Source organism: Lissotriton vulgaris, chromosome 12, assembly GCF_964263255.1.
Source record: "Lissotriton vulgaris chromosome 12, aLisVul1.2, whole genome shotgun sequence".
Taxonomy (NCBI): Eukaryota; Metazoa; Chordata; class Amphibia; order Caudata; family Salamandridae; genus Lissotriton; species Lissotriton vulgaris.
This window is the reverse complement of record NC_141700.1, coordinates 443721332-443742069: the sequence shown is the minus strand read 5'-3', so window position 1 is coordinate 443742069 and position 20738 is coordinate 443721332. Positions and strand designations below refer to the sequence as shown.

The following is a 20738-nucleotide window of genomic DNA, read 5'->3' as shown; positions in this document are numbered from 1 at the left end:
ACCCTTCGGGCCAGGTTCTCAGGGCCACCAAAATGGGGAAAAGTTCAAGGAAAGCAATATTACTTGTCAGACCATTGTCATGCCACCATGTCGGCCACCTTTGTGCCGACCATTTTGTGCCGAAGATGGCACCAAAACCTATGCTACCTGCTGAATCTGTCCATAGCCCCAGCTCTTCCGAGGACACGGCTGGTTTGTTCCAGACGACTCGACCATTAAAGTCCGCCAGGAATGCTAACCAAATGCGCATGTCCTGGCGGACCTCAGCCGATAGTCTCGTGCGATGATGGCCCTCCTTTAGGCCGACCATAGCTTGGGCAATTGAACGGGAGAAGGGGCGGGCCATTGGTATAACCCTCAGGGCAAAATTCAACTGTCCCACCAACTGCTGTAATTGATGCAGCGTAACTTTAGATCCATTTATACACACTCGCAGGGCTGCCCTGAACTTCAACACTTTGTCAGCTGGCAAACGAAAACAACCCTCACTGGAGTCTAACTCGATCCCCAGAAACTCGAGGCAAGTCGCAGGACCCACCGTCTTACCTGGTGCCAATGGCACACCAAACTGCTTCATTAACATACAAAATTCGGCCAAGGCCCGGCCACATTCGAGATCCCCGGCTGCCCCAAGGAACAGAAAATCATCAAGGTAATGCATTACATGTTGGAAACCCGTCTTCTTTGTGAAGACCCATTGTAGAAAACTACTGAATTTCTCGAAATAGGCACAAGATATAGAGCACCCCATCGGCATACACCTATCCATGTAATAATAACCCTGAAACATGAAACCCAGTCGTCTGGGTGTACCGGGAGCAATCGGAACGCTGACTCGATATCTGACTTCGCCATCAGCGCCCCGGGCCCCAGGCGATTCAAAATGGCTACGGCCTCATCGAAGGATGCGTACCGCACCGAACATACTTCCGGATCTATTGCATCGTTTACAGAAAAACCACGTGGAGCTGATAAATTGTGAATCAATCGGAACTCACCCGGGTCCTTCTTGGGGACCACCCCTAAAGGAGAACAAACAAAATCCTGCACCGGGGGTACACTAAACGGGCCGGCGACCCGACCTCGAGTAACCTCTTTCCGGATCTTATCCTGTACCACGGTCGTATGCTGCAGGACCGAAAGTTGATTTTTACACTTCTCCACACCCTGAAAGTCCCCTACCGGGATGCGGAAACCGTACGAAAATCCGTTCCGCAGCACCCCAGCAGAAGTACGATCCGGGTATTCACTGAGCCAGGGAATCATCGCCAAGGTATCAATCGGGGTAGGTAAAGGCGCCCCTCGGACTATGTTAGACCTGTTTGGCGCCTCCTCTCCCCCCGTTATCACCCGTTTTGGCTCTGCACGTGGACTCAGGATGGGGCGACCCGCACCCACTACATTCATGTTTAAATTTCCACGATCCCTGGGGCCTAGTACATTTACCTCTGTTGAAATTAAAGCATAACCCCCTTTTTCCTGTATTGCCGGCAGGTCTCGAGTAATCGTCGGTACCCGTACCTGAACGAAAGGGCGTCCCCCCATATTGGCGGGAGGATTCGCCAACATTACTTCCTACCAATGGCATTTTCAACATACCTGTCTCCTTCATTTTATCCCATGTCAAAGAATCATAACAATCCCAGGGTTAAGCTTTTATTATGCTCTTTAGCCTTTCTAAAAAGATTATCGTAGCAGAACCAATGGTTACCCTGGTATGATGTCGAGTACCCCATGATTCGCGACTGATAGGTCGGCAACTCGGAAAGCAACTCGGGCCTACGTTCCCCCAAGATCGACGTAAAGATTCCCCATGCATTGCCCCAATTGCCAATATTTTCATTCACTTTAAAGGCGGCCATTTTTGCGCGCCAAACACTCGGATGCATGAGGTCTTTCTGACCCTTAACATGCTCCACCTCATAATGATCAACAAGCAACGAGAAGATGTTCACATATTCCCCCGCCCAAATCTTCTCCTTAATTGCCAAAGGCACATGTTGACCCAACCTTTCTCTACGAGAGGGTGCTGACTCATCCCTCGCAATCGGCAATGGCCGCTTACCTGCACCGGACGCTGCCTCTGCGGTCGCAATCGTCCCTTGTGGCTTGTCAACTACTGCAACCGGCGTGGACACCTTGGCTGCATCCCGTTTCTCGCGCAATTGCTTCATCAGCGCCTGCGCCTCGGCAGCCGTGGCGCCCTCACTACTTTCGCCCAACCACGCTGCAAGTTGTGCTGCCAGCTCGGGCGGCATATCTTCATTGGACACCGGGGTGACCACCACGGGAATCGGGTTCCCCTCCGCCGGTACTGGGGTTGGCGCTTCGAGCGGGGTACAGGGAACCAGGACGTCTCCCCCAGCCGGTCCCCTCCTTGGCCTCTTGGCTCTCCCTCCTGGAGCTGCTCCAGCCGACGGACGTTCCGGCCCCCCTTCCCCGTCTCTCTCCGCCACCCGCTTCTTCAGCTCGGTCATCTCCTTCATGAGGACCCGAACCATCTGTTCAGTCGTCATTCTCTTCCCGCCTTTCTTGGGCATTTCTCCGACAGAGTAAGACAAAAGAAAGATTACAACGCTCAAAATTGGCTCTTCGTTCCGTCTCGAGCTCACGTGCAGCGAGGAGGTGCAGCTTCAGAGCACAGGAACAAGAGGATGCCTTCTGGTCTTGCGTCCCCTTTTATCCGTCTTCAGGGCGGGCGTAAACCCGCCCCTGCCTGCCCCGAGGGCGTGGCCAGCCGCGTCAGTGTCTAGGCCAGCCCACTCTAGGGCGGGAAAAGGCGCGCCCCGGCTACGCCGCTTCGGGCATACCAGCCGAGACTCGCCTCCCGCCCAAGATGGCTTCCCGGGGGGATCGTGGCACTCTGCCATACGTTCGGGGGGACCGAGAGGTCGCCCCTTTCCATGATCACTCTATTGTTGAATTCAACTAATCCATTCTTCAGCAAGGTATATTTTAAAATGATATGAATAGGGTAAGCTTCAAATTAGAGAGGTGTTTTTGAATAAGTGAAGAGTCTTCATTCATCTTAAGTGTTTGAGTAGAGAAGTGTGTGAACTTAGAAAAGAATATGAAAGTGAAAAAGCAATATTCTCTTGAACACCATAAAGAAAAGTGTTTCAAATTTAAGAATCAAGTGGGTGCTGTGGCTTAGCTGGTTAAAGCGCCTGTCTAGTAAACAGGAGATCCTGAGTTCAAATCTCAGCAGCGCCTTGCTTTTCTCATTGTAATATATAACAAATCATTTTCATTAGGTCTTATTCCGATACAATTAAAATATAAAAGTCTGATTCATCTTACTGTTGAACAGATCATCTTTAACCTTATAAAAACCCAAGTATTTTCAAGATTATAGAATGAATAATGTTATTGCAAAATGAAAAAAATACATATGTATGAGAAAGACGTCGATGAAATGTCTACCTAGATTGGAGTAATATTATTACCTTCATGAAAAAAAATTGTAAAGAATTCAAGAAATGAAATTGGGTTTTATAAGAGTACCTGTTTATTAAAACATATTAATACTTGCGTAGTGATTGAGTATGTTTTCCTGTTTAAGATTACAATACATATAAAGAAGAATTTATAGCAGGAAACACATTTTCATCATCAACAATGAATAATTTATGCATTTCTAACTATTAACGTTGGTGCTGTGGCTTAGTGGTTAAAGTGCCTTTCTCGTAAACAGGAAATCCTGAGTTCAAATCTCAGCAGAACCTAACTGTTTTCTCCATGCTTTCCGAATAAGTTTCATCAAACAAATGTTGAATACAATTTAAGAATAAACATCTGGATCTATGAACTTTAGAATAAGTTATCTTAAACATTAAATAAAATGCTTTGTATTGTGAAGATTTTTGTAGGAATGCATTGACTGAAATAGGGAAAAGAAAATGACAAAGAACAAGATAGAGGTGAATGATCACTCTATTGTTGAATTCAACTAATCCATTCTTCAGCAAGGGATATTTTAAAATGATATGAATAGGGTAAACTTCAAATTAGAGAGGTGTTTTTGAATAAGTGAAGAGTCTTCATTCATCTTAAGTGTTTGAGTAGAGAAGTGTGTGAACTTAGAAAAGAATATGAAAGTGAAAAAGCAATATTCTCTTGAACACCAAAAAGAAAAGTGTTTCAAATTTAAGAATCAAGTGGGTGCTGTGGCTTAGCTGGTTAAAGTGCCTGTCTAGTAAACAGGAGATCCTGAGTTCATCTCTCAGCAGTGCCTTGCATTTTCTCATTGTTATATAACAAATCATTTTCATTAGGTCTTATTCCGATACAATTTAAATATAAAAGTCTGATTCATCTTACTGTTGAACAGATCATCTTTAACCTTATAAAAACCCAAGTATTTTCAAGATTATAGAATGAATACTGTTATTGCAAAATGAAAAAATACATATCTATGAGAAAGACGTAGATGAAATGTCTACCAAGATTGGAGCAATATCATTACGCTCATGAAAAAAAATTGTAAAGAATTCAAGAAATGAAATTGGGTTTTATAAGAGTACCTGTTTATTAAAACATATGAATCCTTGCGTAGTGATTGAGTATCTTTTCGTGTTTAAGATTACAATACATATAAAGAAGAATTTATAGCAGAAAACACATTTTCATCATCAACAATAAATTATTTATGCATTTTTTACTATTACCGTTGGTGCTGTGGCTTAGTGGTTAAAGCTCCTATCTCGTAAACAGGAAATCCTGAGTTCAAATCTCAGCAGCATTTAACTGTTTTCTTCATGCTTTACGAATAATTTTCATCAAACAAGTGTTGAATACAATTTAAGTATAAACATCTGGTTCTATGAACTTTAGAATAAGTTATCTTAAAAATTAAATAAAATACTTAGTATTGTGAAGATTTTTGTAGGAATGCATTGATTGAAATAGGGAAAAGAAAATGACAAAGAACAAGATAGAGGTGAATGATCACTCTATTGTTGAATTCAACTAATCCATTCTTCAGCAAGGTATATTTTAAAATGATATGAATAGGATAAACTTCAAATTAGAGAGGTGTTTTTGAATAAGTGAAGAGTCTTCATTCATCTTAAGTGTTTGAGTAGAGAAGTGTGTGAACTTAGAAAAGAATATGAAAGTGAAAAAGCAATATTCTCTTGAACACCATAAAGAAAAGTGTTTCAAATTTAATAATCAAGTGGGGCCTGTGGCTTAGCTGGTTAAAGCGCCTGTCTAGTAAACAGGAGATCCTGAGTTCAACTCTCAGCAGTGCCTTGCTTTTCTCATTGTTATATAACAAATCATTTTCATTAGGTCTTATTCCGATACAATTAAAATATAAAAGTCTGATTCATCTTACTGTTGAACAGATCATCTTAAACCTTATAAAAACACAAGTATTTTCAAGATTATAGAATGAATACTGTTATTGCAAAATGAAAAAAATACATATCTATGAGAAAGACGTAGATGAAATTTCTACCTAGATTTGAGCAATATTAATACCTTCATGATTTTTTTTAAAGAATTCAAGAAATGAAATTGAGTTTTTTAAGAGTACCTGTTTATCAAAACATATTAATACTTGCATAGTGACTGAGTATGTTTTCGTGTTTAAGATTACAATACATATAAAGAAGAATTTATAGCAGGAAACACATTTTCATCATCAACAATAAATTATGTATGCATTTCTTACTATTAACGTTGGTGCTGTGGCTTAGTGGTTAAAGCGCCTGTCTCGTAAACAGGAAATCCTGAGTTCAAATCTCAACAGCACCTAACTGTTTTCTCCATGCTTTCCGAATAATTTTCATCAAACAAATGTTGAATACAATTTAAGAATAAACATCTGGTTCTATGAACTTTAGAATAAGTTATCTTAAAAATTAAATAAAATGCTTGGTATTGAGAAGATTTTTGTAGGAATGCATTGACTGAAATAGGGAAAAGAAAATGACAAAGAACAAGATACAGGTGAATGATCACTCTATTGTTGAATTCAACTAATCCATTCTTCAGCAAGGTATATTTTAAAATGATATGAATAGGGTAAGCTTCAAATTAGAGAGGTGTTTTTGAATAAGTGAAGAGTCTTCATTCATCTTAAGTGTTTGAGTAGAGAAGTGTGTGAACTTAGAAAAGAATATGAAAGTGAAAAAGCAATATTCTCTTGAACACCATAAACAAAAGTGTTTCAAATTTAAGCATCAAGTGGGTGCTGTGGCTTAGCTTGTTAAAGCGCCTGTCTAGTAAACAGGAGATCCTGAGTTCAAATCTCAGCAGCGCCTTGCTTTTCTCATTGTAATATATAACAAATCATTTTCATTAGGTCTTATTCCGATACAATTAAAATATAAAAGTCTAATTCATCTTACTGTTGAACAGATCATCTTTAACCTTATAAAAACCCAAGTATTTTCAAGATTATAGAATGAATAATGTTATTGCAAAATAAAAAAAATACATATCTATGAGAAAGACGTCGATGAAATGTCTACCTAGATTGGAGTAATATTATTACCTTCATGAAAAAAAATTGTAAAGAATTCAAGAAATGAAATTGGGTTTTATAAGAGTACCTGTTTATTAAAACATATTAATACTTGCGTAGTGATTGAGTATGTTTTCCTGTTTAAGATTACAATACATATAAAGAAGAATTTATAGCAGGAAACACATTTTCATCATCAACAATGAATAATTTATGCATTTCTTACTATTAACGTTGGTGCTGTGGCTTAGTGGTTAAAGCGCCTTTCTCGTAAACAGGAAATCCAGAGTTCAAATCTCAGCAGAACCTAACTGTTTTCTCCATGCTTTCCGAATAGTTTACATCAAACAAATGTTGAATACAATTTAAGAATAAACATCTGGATCTATGAACTTTAGAATAAGTTATCTTAAACATTAAATAAAATGCTTGGTATTGTGAAGATTTTTGTAGGAATGCATTGACTGAAATAGTGAAAATAAAATGACAAAGAACAAGATAGAGGTGAATGATCACTCTATTGTTGAATTCAACTAATCCATTCTTCAGCAAGGGATATTTTAAAATGATATGAATAGGGTAAACTTCAAATTAGAGAGGTGTTTTTGAATAAGTGAAGAGTCTTCATTCATCTTAAGTGTTTGAGTAGAGAAGTGTGTGAACTTAGAAAAGAATATGAAAGTAAAAAAGCAATATTCTCTTGAACACCATAAAGAAAAGTGTTTCAAATTTAAGAATCAAGTGGGTGCTGTGGCTTAGCTGGTTAAAGCGCCTGTCTAGTAAACAGGAGATCCTGAGTTCAACTCTCAGCAGTGCCTTGCTTTTCTCATTGTTATATAACAAATCATTTTCATTAGGTCTTATTCCGATACAATTAAAATATAAAACTCTGATTCATCTTACTGTTGAACAGATCATCTTAAACCTTATAAAAACACAAGTATTTTCAAGATTATAGAATGAATACTGTTATTGCAAAATGAAAAAAATACATATCTATGAGAAAGACGTAGATGAAATTTCTACCTAGATTTGAGCAATATTAATACCTTCATGATTTTTTTTAAAGAATTCAAGAAATGAAATTGAGTTTTATAAGAGTACCTGTTTATCAAAACATATTAATACTTGCATAGTGACTGAGTATGTTTTCGTGTTTAAGATTACAATACATATAAAGAAGAATTTATAGCAGGAAACACATTTTCATCATCAACAATAAATTATGTATGCATTTCTTACTATTAACGTTGGTGCTGTGGCTTAGTGGTTAAAGCGCCTGTCTCGTAAACAGGAAATCCTGAGTTCAAATCTCAGCAGCACCTAAATGTTTTCTCCATGCTTTCCGAATAATTTTCATCAAACAAATGTTGAATACAATTTAAGAATGAACATCTGGTTCTATGAACTTTAGAATAAGTTATCTTAAAAATTAAATAAAATGCTTGGTATTGTGAAGATTTTTGTAGGAATGCATTGACTGAAATAGGGAAAAGAAAATGACAAAGAACAAGATAGAGGTGAATGATCACTCTATTGTTGAATTCAACTAATCCATTCTTCAGCAAGGTATATTTTAAAATGATATGAATAGGGTAAACTTCAAATTAGAGAGGTGTTTTTGAATAAGTGAAGAGTCTTCATTCATCTTAAGTGTTTGAGTAAAGAAGTGTGTGAACTTACAAAAGAATATGAAAGTGAAAAAGCAATATTCTCTTGAACACCATAAAGAAAAGTGTTTCAAATTTAAGAATCAAGTGGGTGCTGTGGCTTAGCTGGTTAAAGCGCCTGTCTAGTAAACAGGAGATCCTGAGTTCATCTCTCAGCAGTGCCTTGCATTTTCTCATTGTTATATAACAAATCATTTTCATTAGGTCTTATTTCGATACAATTAAAATATAAAAGTCTGATTCATCTTACTGTTGAACAGATCACCTTTAACCTTCTAAAAACCCAGGTATTTTCAAGATTATAGAATGAATACTGTTATTGCAAAATGAAAAAAAGTACATATCTATGAGAAAGACGTAGATGAAATGCCTACCAAGATTGGAGCAATATTATTACCTTCATGAAAAAAAATTGTAAAGAATTCAAGAAATTAAATTGGGTTTTATAAGAGTACCTGTTTATTAAAATATATGAATCCTTGCGTAGTGATTGAGTATCTTTTCGTGTTTAAGATTACAATACATATAAAGAAGAATTTATAGCAGAAAACACATTTTCATCATCAACAATAAATTATTTATGCATTTTTTAATATTACCGTTGGTGCTGTGGCTTAGTGGTAAAAGCTCCTATCTCGTAAACAGGAAATCCTGAGTTCAAATCTCAGCAGCATTTAACTGTTTTCTTCATGCTTTCCGAATAATTTTCATCAAACAAGTGATGAATACAATTCAAGTATAAACATCTGGTTCTATGAACTTTACAATAAGTTATCCTAAAAATTAAATAAAATACTTGGTATTGTGAAGATTTTTGTAGGAATGCATTGATTGAAATAGGGAAAAGAAAATGACAAAGAACAAGATAGAGGTGAATGATCACTCTATTGTTGAATTCAACTAATCCATTCTTCAGCAAGGTATATTTTAAAATGATATGAATAGGGTAAACTTCAAATTAGAGAGGTGTTTTTGAATAAGTGAAGAGTCTTCATTCATCTTAAGTTTATGAGTAGAGAAGTGTGTGAACTTAGAAAAGAATATGAAAGTGAAAAAGCAATATTCTCTTGAACACCATAAAGAAAAGTGTTTCAAATTTAAGAATCAAGTGGGTGCTGTTGCTTAGCTGGTTAAAGCGCCTGTCTAGTAAACAGGAGATCCTGAGTTCAACTCTCAGCAGTGCCTTGCTTTTCTCATTGTTATATAACAAATCATTTTCATTAGGTCTTATTCCGATACAATTAAAATATAAAAGTCTGATTCATCTTACTGTTGAATAGATCATCTTAAACCTTATAAAAACACAAGTATTTTCAAGATTATAGAATGAATACTGTTATTGCCAAATGAAAAAAATACATATCTATGAGAAAGACGTAGATGAAATGTCTACCTAGATTGGAGTAATATTATTACCTTCATGAAAAAAAATTGTAAAGAATTCAAGAAATGAAATTGGGTTTTATAAGAGTACCTGTTTATTAAAACATATTAATACTTGCGTAGTGATTGAGTATGTTTTCCTGTTTAAGATTACAATACATATAAAGAAGAATTTATAACAGGAAACACATTTTCATCATCAACAATGAATATTTTATGCATTTTTTTAGTATTAACGTTGGTGCTGTGGCTTAGTGGTTAAAGCGCCTTTCTCGTAAACAGGAAATCCTGAGTTCAAATCTCAGCAGAACCTAACTGTTTTCTCCATGCTTTCCGAATAATTTTCATCAAACAAATGTTGAATACAATTTAAGAATAAACATCTGGATCTAAGAACTTTAGAATAAGTTATCTTAAACATTAAATAAAATGCTTTGTATTGTGAAGATTTTTGTAGGAATGCATTGACTGAAATAGGGAAAAGAAAATGACAAAGAACAAGATAGAGGTGAATGATCACTCTATTGTTGAATTCAACTAATCCATTCTTCAGCAAGGGATATTTTAAAATGATATGAATAGGGTAAACTTCAAATTAGAGAGGTGTTTTTGAATAAGTGAAGAGTCTTCATTCATCTTAAGTGTTTGAGTAGAGAAGTGTGTGAACTTAGAAAAGAATATGAAAGTGAAAAAGCAATATTCTCTTGAACACCAAAAAGAAAAGTGTTTCAAATTTAAGAATCAAGTGGGTGCTGTGGCTTAGCTGGTTAAAGTGCCTGTCTAGTAAACAGGAGATCCTGAGTTCATCTCTCAGCAGTGCCTTGCATTTTCTCATTGTTATATAACAAATCATTTTCATTAGGTCTTATTCCGATACAATTTAAATATAAAAGTCTGATTCATCTTACTGTTGAACAGATCATCTTTAACCTTATAAAAACCCAAGTATTTTCAAGATTATAGAATGAATACTGTTATTGCAAAATGAAAAAAATACATATCTATGAGAAAGACGTAGATGAAATGTCTACCAAGATTGGAGCAATATCATTACGCTCATGAAAAAAAATTGTAAAGAATTCAAGAAATGAAATTGGGTTTTATAAGAGTACCTGTTTATTAAAACATATGAATCCTTGCGTAGTGATTGAGTATCTTTTCGTGTTTAAGATTACAATACATATAAAGAAGAATTTATAGCAGAAAACACATTTTCATCATCAACAATAAATAATTTATGCATTTTTTACTGTTACCGTTGGTGCTGTGGCTTAGTGGTTAAAGCTCCTATCTCATAAACAGGAAATCCTGAGTTCAAATCTCAGCAGCATTTAACTGTTTTCTTCATGCTTTACGAATAATTTTCATCAAACAAGTGTTGAATACAATTTAAGTATAAACATCTGGTTCTATGAACTTTAGAATAAGTTATCTTAAAAATTAAATAAAATACTTGGTATTGTGAAGATTTTTGTAGGAATGCATTGACTGAAATAGGGAAAAGAAAATGACAAAGAACAAGATAGAGGTGAATGATCACTCTATTGTTGAATTCAACTAATCCATTCTTCAGCAAGGGATATTTTAAAATGATATGAATAGGGTAAACTTCAAATTAGAGAGGTGTTTTTGAATAAGTGAAGAGTCTTCATTCATCTTAAGTGTTTGAGTAGAGAAGTGTGTGAACTTAGAAAAGAATATGAAAGTGAAAAAGCAATATTCTCTTGAACACCAAAAAGAAAAGTGTTTCAAATTTTAGAATCAAGTGGGTGCTGTGGCTTAGCTGGTTAAAGCGCCTGTCTAGTAAACAGGAGATCCTCAGTTCATCTCTCAGCAGTGCCTTGCATTTACTCATTGTTATATAACAAATCATTTTCATTAGGTCTTATTCCGATACAATTTAAATATAAAAGTCTGATTCATCTTACTGTTGAACAGATCATCTTTAACCTTATAAAAACCCAAGTATTTTCAAGATTATAGAATGAATACTGTTATTGCAAAATGAAAAAAATACATATCTATGAGAAAGACGTAGATGAAATGTCTACCAAGATTGGAGCAATATCATTACGTTCATGAAAAAAAATTGTAAAGAATTCAAGAAATGAAATTGGGTTTTATAAGAGTACCTGTTTATTAAAACATATGAATCCTTGCGTAGTGATTGAGTATCTTTTCGTGTTTAAGATTACAATACATATAAAGAAGAATTTATAGCAGAAAACACATTTTTATCATCAACAATAAATTATTTATGCATTTTTTACTATTACCGTTGGTGCTGTGGCTTAGTGGTTAAAGCTCCTATCTCGTAAACAGGAAATCCTGAGTTCAAATCTTAGCAGCATTTAACTGTTTTCTTCATGCTTTCCGAATAATTTTCATCAAACAAGTGATGAATACAATTCAAGTATAAACATCTGGTTCTATGAACTTTAGAATAAGTTATCTTAAAAATTAAATAAAATACTTGGTATTGTGAAGATTTTTGTAGGAATGCATTGATTGAAATAGGGAAAAGAAAATGACAAAGAACAAGATAGAGGTGAATGATCACTCTATTGTTGAATTCAACTAATCCATTCTTCAGCAAGGTATATTTTAAAATGATATGAATAGGGTAAACTTCAAATTAGAGAGGTGTTTTTGAATAAGTGAAGAGTCTTCATTCATCTTAAGTGTTTGAGTAGAGAAGTGTGTGAACTTAGAAAAGAATATGAAAAAGAAAAAGCAATATTCGCTTGAACACCATAAAGAAAAGTGTTTCAAATTTAAGAATCAAGTGGGTGCTGTGGCTTAGCTGGTTAAAGCGCCTGTCTAGTAAACAGGAGATCCTGAGTTCAACTCACAGCAGTGCCTTGCTTTTCTCATTGTTATATAACAAATCATTTTCATTAGGTCTTATTCCGATACAATTAAAATATAAAAGTCTGATTCATCTTACTGTTGAACAGATCATCTTAAACCTTATAAAAACACAAGTATTTTCAAGATTATAGAATGAATACTGTTATTGCCAAATGAAAAAAATACATATCTATGAGAAAGACGTAGATGAAATTTCTACCTAGATTTGAGCAATATTAATACCTTCATGATTTTTTTTTAAAGAATTCAAGAAATGAAATTGAGTTTTATAAGAGTACCTGTTTATTAAAACATATTAATACTTGCGTAGAGATTGAGTATGTTTTCGTGTTTAAGATTAGAATACATATAAAGAAGAATTTATAGCAGGAAACACATTTTCATCATCAACAATAAATTATGTATGCATTTCTTACTATTAACGTTGGTGCTGTGGCTTAGTGGTTAAAGCGCCTGTCTCGTAAACAGGAAATCCTGAGTTCAAATCTCAGCAGCATTTAACTGTTTTCTTCATGCTTTCCGAATAATTTTCATCAAACAAATGTTGAATACAATTTAAGAATAAACATCTGGTTCTATGAACTTTAGAATAAGTTATCTTAAAAATTAAATAAAATGCTTGGTATTGAGAAGATTTTTGTAGGAATGCATTGATTGAAATAGGGAAAAGAAAATGACAAAGAACAAGATAGAGGTGAATGATCACTCTATTGTTGAATTCAACTAATCCATTCTTCAGCAAGGTATATTTTAAAATGATATGAATAGGGTAAACTTCAAATTAGAGAGGTGTTTTTGAATAAGTGAAGAGTCTTCATTCATCTTAAGTGTTTGAGTAGAGAAGTGTGTGAACTTAGAAAAGAATATGAAAGTGAAAAAGCAATATTCTCTTGAACACCATAAAGAAAAGTGTTTCAAATTTAAGAATCAAGTGGGTGCTGTGGCTTAGCTGGTTAAAGCGCCTGTCTAGTAAACAGGAGATCCTGAGTTCAACTCTCGGCAGTGCCTTGCTTTTCTCATTGTTATATAACAAATCATTTTCATTAGGTCTTATTCCGATACAATTAAAATATAAAAGTCTGATTCATCTTACTGTTGAACAGATCATCTTAAACCTTATAAAAACACAAGTATTTTCAAGATTATAGAATGAATACTGTTATTGCCAAATGAAAAAAATACATATCTATGAGAAAGACGTAGATGAAATGTCTACCTAGATTGGAGTAATATTATTACCTTCATGAAAAAAAATTGTAAAGAATTCAAGAAATGAAATTGGGTTTTATAAGAGTACCTGTTTATTAAAACATATTAATACTTGCGTAGTGATTGAGTATGTTTTCCTGTTTAAGATTACAATACATATAAAGAAGAATTTATAACAGGAAACACATTTTCATCATCAACAATGAATAATTTATGCATTTCTTACTATTAACGTTGGTGCTGTGGCTTAGTGGTTAAAGCGCCTTTCTCGTAAACAGGAAATCCTGAGTTCAAATCTCAGCAGAACCTAACTGTTTTCTCCATGCTTTCCGAATAATTTACATCAAACAAATGTTGAATACAATTTAAGAATAAACATCTGGATCTATGAACTTTAGAATAAGTTATCTTAAACATTAAATAAAATGCTTGGTATTGTGAAGATTTTAGTAGGAATGCATTGACTGAAATAGGGAAAAGAAAATGACAAAGAACAAGATAGAGGTGAATGATCACTCTATTGTTGAATTCAACTAATCCATTCTTCAGCAAGGGATATTTTAAAATGATATGAATAGGGTAAACTTCAAATTAGAGAGGTGTTTTTGAATAAGTGAAGAGTCTTCATTCATCTTAAGTGTTTGAGTAGAGAAGTGTGTGAACTTAGAAAAGAATATGAAAGTGAAAAAGCAATATTCTCTTGAACACCATAAAGAAAAGTGTTTCAAATTTAAGAATCAAGTGGGTGCTGTGGCTTAGCTGGTTAAAGCGCCTGTCTAGTAAACAGGAGATCCTGAGTTCAAATCTCAGCAGCGCCTTGCTTTTCTCATTGTAATATATAACAAATCATTTTCATTAGGTCTTATTCCGATACAATTAAAATATAAAAGTCTGATTCATCTTACTGTTGAACAGATCATCTTTAACCTTATAAAAACCCAAGTATATTCAAGATTATAGAATGAATACTGTTATTGCAAAATGAAAAAAATACATATCTATGAGAAAGACATAGATGAAATGTCTACCTAGATTGGAGCAATATTATTACCTTCATGAAAAAAAATTGTAAAGAATTCAAGAAATGGAATTGGGTTTTATAAGAGTACCTGTTTATTAAAACATATTAATCCTTGCGTAGTGATTGAGTATCTTTCGTGTTTAAGATTACAATACATATAAAGAAGAATTTATAGCAGAAAACAAATTTTAATCATTAACAATAAATTCTTTATGCATTTTTTACTATTACTGTTGGTGCTGTGGCTTAGTGGTTAAAGCTCCTGTCTCGTAAACAGGAAATCCTGAGTTCAATTCTCAGCAGCATTTAACTGTTTTCTCCATGCTTTCCGAATAATTTTCATCAAACAAGTGTTGAATACAATTTAAGTATAAACATCTGGTTCTATGAACTTTAGAATAAATTATCTTAAAAATTAAATAAAATGCTTGGTATTGTGAAGATTTTTGTAGGAATGCATTGACTGAAATAGGGAAAAGAAAATGACAAAGAACAAGATAGAGGTGAATGATCACTCTATTGTTGAATTCAACTAATCCATTCTTCAGCAAGGTATATTTTGAAATGATATGAATAGGGTAAACTTCAAATTAGAGAGGTGTTTTTGAATAAGTGAAGAGTCTTCATTCATCTTAAGTGTTTGAGTAGAGAAGTGTGTGAACTTAGAAAAGAATATGAAAGTGAAAAAGCAATATTCTCTTGAACACCATAAAGAAAAGTGTTTCAAATTTAAGATTCAAGTGGGTGCTGTGGCTTAGCTGGTTAAAGCGCCTGTCTAGTAAACAGGAGATCCTGAGTTCAACTCTCAGCAGTGCCTTGCTTTTCTCATTGTTATTTAACAAATCATTTTTATTAGGTCTTATTCCGATACCATTAAAATATAAAAGTCTGATTCATCTTACTGTTGAACAGATCATCTTAAACCTTATAAAAACACAAGTATTTTCAAGATTATAGAATGAATACTGTTATTGCCAAATGAAAAAAATACATATCTATGAGAAAGACGTAGATGAAATTTCTACCTAGATTTGAGCAATATTAATACCTTCATGATTTTTTTTTTTAAAGGATTCAAGAAATGAAATTGAGTTTTATAAGAGTACCTGTTTATTAAAACATATTAATACTTGCGTAGTGATTGAGTATGTTTTCGTGTTTAAGATTACAATACATATAAAGAAGAATTTATAGCAGGAAACACATTTTCATCATCAACAATAAATTATGTATGCATTTCTTACTATTAACGTTGGTGCTGTGGCTTAGTGGTTAAAGTGCCTGTCTCGTAAACAGGAAATCCTGAGTTCAAATCTCAGCAGCACCTAACTGTTTTCTCCATGCTTTCTGAATAATTTTCATCAAACAAATGTTGAATACAATTTAAGTATAAACATCTGGTTCTATGAACTTTAGAATAAGTTATCTTAAAAATTAAATAAAATACTTGGTATTGTGAAGATTTTTGTAGGAATGCATTGATTGAAATAGGGATAAGAAAATGACAAAGAACAAGATAGAGGTGAATGTTCACTCTATTGTTGAATTCAACTAATCCATTCTTCAGCAAGGTATATTTTAAAATGATATGAATAGGGTAAACTTCAAATTAGAGAGGTGTTTTTGAATAAGTGAAGAGACTTCATTCATCTTAAGTGTTTGAGTAGAGAAGTGTGTGAACTTAGAAAAGAATATGAAAGTGAAAAAGCAATATTCTCTTGAACACCATAAAGAAAAGTGTTTTAAATTTAAGAATCAAGTGGGTGCTGTGGCTTAGCTGGTTAAAGCGCCTGTCTAGTAAACAGGATATCCTGAGTTCAACTCTCAGCAGTTCCTTGCTTTTCTCATTGTTATATAACAAATCATTTTCATTAGGTCTTATTCCGATACAATTAAAATATAAAAGTCTGATTCATCTTACTGTTGAACAGATCATCTTAAACCTTATAAAAACACAAGTATTTTCAAGATTATAGAATGAATACTGTTATTGCAAAATGAAAAAAATACATATCTATGAGAAAGACGTAGATGAAATTTCTACCTAGATTTGAGCAATATTAATACCTTCATGATTTTTTTTTAAAGAATTCAAGAAATGAAATTGAGTTTTATAAGAGTACCTGTTTATCAAAACATATTAATACTTGCATAGTGATTGAGTATGTTTTCGTGTTTAAGATTACAATACATATAAAGAAGAATTTATAGCAGGAAACACATTTTCATCATCAACAATAAATTATGTATGCATTTCTTACTATTAACGTTGGTGCTGTGGCTTAGTGGTTAAAGCGCCTGTCTCGTAAACAGGAAATCCTGAGTTCAAATCTCAGCAGAACCTAAATGTTTTCTCCATGCTTTCCGAATAATTTTCATCAAACAAATGTTGAATACAATTTAAGAATAAACATCTGGTTCTATGAACTTTAGAATAAGTTATCTTAAAAATTAAATAAAATGCTTGGTATTGTGAAGATTTTTGTAGGAATGCATTGACTGAAATAGGGAAAAGAAAATGACAAAGAACAAGATAGAGGTGAATGATCACTCTATTGTTGAATTCAACTAATCCATTCTTCAGCAAGGTATATTTTAAAATGATATGAATAGGGTAAACTTCAAATTAGAGAGGTGTTTTTGAATAAGTGAAGAGTCTTCATTCATCTTAAGTGTTTGAGTAGAGAAGTGTGTGAACTTAGAAAAGAATATGAAAGTGAAAAAGCAATATTCTCTTGAACACCATAAAGAAAAGTGTTTCAAATTTAAGAATCAAGTGGGTGCTGTGGCTTAGCTGGTTAAAGCGCCTGTCTAGTAAACAGGAGATCCTGAGTTCATCTCTCAGCAGTGCCTTGCATTTTCTCATTGTTATATAACAAATCATTTTCATTAGGTCTTATTCCGATACAATTAAAATATAAACGTCTGATTCATCTTACTGTTGAACAGATCACCTTTAACCTTATAAAAACCCAGGTATTTTCAAGATTATAGAATGAATACTGTTATTGCAAAATGAAAAAAAGTACATATCTATGAGAAAGACGTAGATGAAATGCCTACCAAGATTGGAGCAATATTATTACCTTCATGAAAAAAAATTGTAAAGAATTCAAGAAATTAAATTGGGTTTTATAAGAGTACCTGTTTATTAAAATATATGAATCCTTGCGTAGTGATTGAGTATCTTTTCGTGTTTAAGATTACAATACATATAAAGAAGAATTTATAGCAGAAAACACATTTTCATCATCAACAATAAATTATTTATGCATTTTTTAATATTACCGTTGGTGCTGTGGCTTAGTGGTTAAATCTCCTATCTCGTAAACAGGAAATCCTGAGTTCAAATCTCAGCAGCATTTAACTGTTTTCTTCATGCTTTCCAAATAATTTTCATCAAACAAGTGATGAATACAATTCAAGTATAAACATCTGGTTCTATGAACTTTAGAATAAGTTATCCTAAAAATTAAATTAAATACTTGGTATTGTGAAGATTTTTGTAGGAATGCATTGATTGAAATAGGGAAAAGAAAATGACAAAGAACAAGATAGAGGTGAATGATCACTCTATTGTTGAATTCAACTAATCCATTCTTCAGCAAGGTATATTTTAAAATGATATGAATAGGGTAAACTTCAAATTAGAGAGGTGTTTTTGAATAAGTGAAGAGTCTTCATTCATCTTAAGTGTTTGAGTAGAGAAGTGTGTGAACTTAGAAAAGAATATGAAAGTGAAAAAGCAATATTCTCTTGAACACCATAAAGAAAAGTGTTTCAAATTTAAGAATCAAGTGGGTGCTGTGGCTTAGCTGGTTAAAGCGCCTGTCTAGTAAACAGGAGATCCTGAGTTCAACTCTCAGCAGTGCCTTGCTTTTCTCATTGTTATATAACAAATCATTTTCATTAGGTCTTATTCCGATGCAATTAAAATATAAAAGTCTGATTCATCTTACTGTTGAACAGATCATCTTTAACCTTATAAAAACCCAAGTATTTTCAAGATTATAGAATGAATAATGTTATTGCAAAATGAAAAAAATACATATCTATGAGAAATACGTCGATGAAATGTCTACCTAGATTGGAGTAATATTATTACCTTCATGAAAAAAAATTGTAAAGAATTCAAGAAATAAAATTGGGTTTTATAAGAGTACCTGTTTATAAAAAACATATTACTACTTGCGAAGTGATTGAGTATGTTTTCCTGTTTAAGATTACAATACATATAAAGAAGAATTTATAACAGGAAACACATTTTCATCATCAACAATGAATAATTTATGCATTTCTTACTATTAACGTTGCTGCTGTGGCTTAGTGGTTAAAGCGCCTTTCTCTTAAACAGGAAATCCTGAGTTCAAATCTCAGCAGAACCTAACTGTTTTCTCCATGCTTTCCGAATAATTTACATCAAACAAATGTTGAATACAATTTAAGAATAAACATCTGGATCTATGAACTTTAGAATAAATTATCTTAAACATTAAATAAAATGCTTGGTATTGTGAAGATTTTTGTAGGAATGCATTGACTGAAATAGGGAAAAGAAAATGACAAAGAACAAGATAGAGGTGAATGATCACACAATTGTTGAATTCAACTAATCCATTCTTCAGCAAGGTATATTTTAAAATGATATGAATAGGGTAAACTTCAAATTAGAGAGGTGTTTTTGAATAAGTGAAGAGTCTTCATTCATCTTAAGTGTTTGAGTAGAGAAGTGTGTGAACTTAGAAAAGAATATGAAAGTGAAAAAGCAATATTCTCTTGAACACCATAAAGAAAAGTGTTTCAAAATAAAGAATCAAGTGGATGCTGTGTCTTAGCTGGTTAAAGCGCCTGTCTAGTAAACAGGAGATCCTGAGTTCAACTCTGAGCAGTGCCTTGCTTTTCTCATTGTTATATAACAAATCATTTTCATTAGGTCTTATTCCGATACAATTAAAATATAAAAGTCTGATTCATCTTACTGTTGAACAGATCATCTTTAACCTTATAAAAACCCAAGTATTTTCAAGATTATAGAATGAATACTGTTATTGCAAAATGAAAAAAATACATATCTTTGAGAAAGACGTAGATGAAATGTCTACCTAGATTGGAGCAATATTATTACCTTCATGAAAAAAAATTGTAAAGAATTCAAGAAATGGAATTGTGTTTTATAAGAGTACCTGTTTATTAAAACATATTAATCCCTGCGTAGTGATTGAGTATCTTTTCGTGTTTAAGATTACAATACATATAAAGAAGAATTTATAGCAGAAAACAAATTTTCATCATTAACAATAAATTCTTTATGCATTTTTTACTATTACTGTTGGTGCTGTGGCTTAGTGGTTAAAGCTCCTGTCTCGTAAATAAGTGAAGAGTCTTCATTCATCTTAAGTGTTTGAGTAGAGAAGTGTGTGAACTTAGAAAAGAATATGAAAGTGAAAAAGCAATATTCTCTTGAACACCATAAAGAAAAGTGTTTCAAAATAAAGAATCAAGTGGGTGCTGTGGCTTAGCTGGTTAAAGCGCCTGTCTAGTAAACAGGAGATCCTGAGTTCAACTCTCAGCAGTGCCTTGCTTTTCTCATTGTTATATAACAAATCATTTTCATTAGGTCTTATTCCGATACAATTAAAATATAAAAGTCTGATTCATCTTACTGTGGAACAGATCATCTTAAACCTTATAAAAACACAAGTATTTTCAAGATTATAGAATGAATACTGTTATTGCCAAATGAAAAAAATACATATCTATGAGAAAGACGTAGATGAAATTTCTACCTAGATTTGAGCAATATTAATACCTTCATGATTTTTTTTTTAAAGGATTCAAGAAAAGAAATTGAGTTTTATAAGAGTACCTGTTTATTAAAACATATTAATACTTGCGTAGTGATTGAGTATGTTTTCGTGTTTAAGATTACAATACATATAAAGAAGAATTTATAGCAGGAAACACATTTTCATCATCAACAATAAATTATGTATGCATTTCTTACTATTAACGTTGGTGCTGTGGCTTAGTGGTTAAAGCACCTGTCTCGTAAACAGGAAATCCTGAGTTCAAATCTCAGCAGCACCTAACTGTTTTCTCCATGCTTTCTGAA

General features: G+C 33.3%; 15 non-coding genes across 15 annotated transcripts; all 15 read left to right on the top strand.

Annotated features, from left to right (window-relative positions):
- Nucleotides 1-3139: 3139 nt before the first annotated feature.
- On the top strand, nt 3140-3213 carry TRNAT-AGU (transfer RNA threonine (anticodon AGU)). The gene has a single exon. It is a non-coding gene; the product is annotated as a tRNA-Thr (tRNA).
- Nucleotides 3214-5687: 2474 nt separating this feature from the next.
- On the top strand, nt 5688-5760 carry TRNAT-CGU (transfer RNA threonine (anticodon CGU)). The gene has a single exon. It is a non-coding gene; the product is annotated as a tRNA-Thr (tRNA).
- Nucleotides 5761-6195: 435 nt separating this feature from the next.
- On the top strand, nt 6196-6269 carry TRNAT-AGU (transfer RNA threonine (anticodon AGU)). Its single transcript has one exon. It is a non-coding gene; the product is annotated as a tRNA-Thr (tRNA).
- A 947-nt stretch (nt 6270-7216) lies between these two features.
- Nucleotides 7217-7290, top strand: TRNAT-AGU (transfer RNA threonine (anticodon AGU)). The gene has a single exon. It is a non-coding gene; the product is annotated as a tRNA-Thr (tRNA).
- Nucleotides 7291-7724: 434 nt separating this feature from the next.
- On the top strand, nt 7725-7797 carry TRNAT-CGU (transfer RNA threonine (anticodon CGU)). The gene has a single exon. It is a non-coding gene; the product is annotated as a tRNA-Thr (tRNA).
- A 5025-nt stretch (nt 7798-12822) lies between these two features.
- Nucleotides 12823-12895, top strand: TRNAT-CGU (transfer RNA threonine (anticodon CGU)). The gene has a single exon. It is a non-coding gene; the product is annotated as a tRNA-Thr (tRNA).
- A 435-nt stretch (nt 12896-13330) lies between these two features.
- Nucleotides 13331-13404, top strand: TRNAT-AGU (transfer RNA threonine (anticodon AGU)). The gene has a single exon. It is a non-coding gene; the product is annotated as a tRNA-Thr (tRNA).
- Nucleotides 13405-14349: 945 nt separating this feature from the next.
- Nucleotides 14350-14423, top strand: TRNAT-AGU (transfer RNA threonine (anticodon AGU)). Its single transcript has one exon. It is a non-coding gene; the product is annotated as a tRNA-Thr (tRNA).
- A 438-nt stretch (nt 14424-14861) lies between these two features.
- Nucleotides 14862-14934, top strand: TRNAT-CGU (transfer RNA threonine (anticodon CGU)). The gene has a single exon. It is a non-coding gene; the product is annotated as a tRNA-Thr (tRNA).
- Nucleotides 14935-15369: 435 nt separating this feature from the next.
- On the top strand, nt 15370-15443 carry TRNAT-AGU (transfer RNA threonine (anticodon AGU)). The gene has a single exon. It is a non-coding gene; the product is annotated as a tRNA-Thr (tRNA).
- Nucleotides 15444-15880: 437 nt separating this feature from the next.
- Nucleotides 15881-15953, top strand: TRNAT-CGU (transfer RNA threonine (anticodon CGU)). Its single transcript has one exon. It is a non-coding gene; the product is annotated as a tRNA-Thr (tRNA).
- A 944-nt stretch (nt 15954-16897) lies between these two features.
- On the top strand, nt 16898-16970 carry TRNAT-CGU (transfer RNA threonine (anticodon CGU)). The gene has a single exon. It is a non-coding gene; the product is annotated as a tRNA-Thr (tRNA).
- A 1456-nt stretch (nt 16971-18426) lies between these two features.
- Nucleotides 18427-18500, top strand: TRNAT-AGU (transfer RNA threonine (anticodon AGU)). The gene has a single exon. It is a non-coding gene; the product is annotated as a tRNA-Thr (tRNA).
- A 1630-nt stretch (nt 18501-20130) lies between these two features.
- Nucleotides 20131-20204, top strand: TRNAT-AGU (transfer RNA threonine (anticodon AGU)). The gene has a single exon. It is a non-coding gene; the product is annotated as a tRNA-Thr (tRNA).
- A 436-nt stretch (nt 20205-20640) lies between these two features.
- Nucleotides 20641-20713, top strand: TRNAT-CGU (transfer RNA threonine (anticodon CGU)). Its single transcript has one exon. It is a non-coding gene; the product is annotated as a tRNA-Thr (tRNA).
- Nucleotides 20714-20738: the final 25 nt, after the last annotated feature.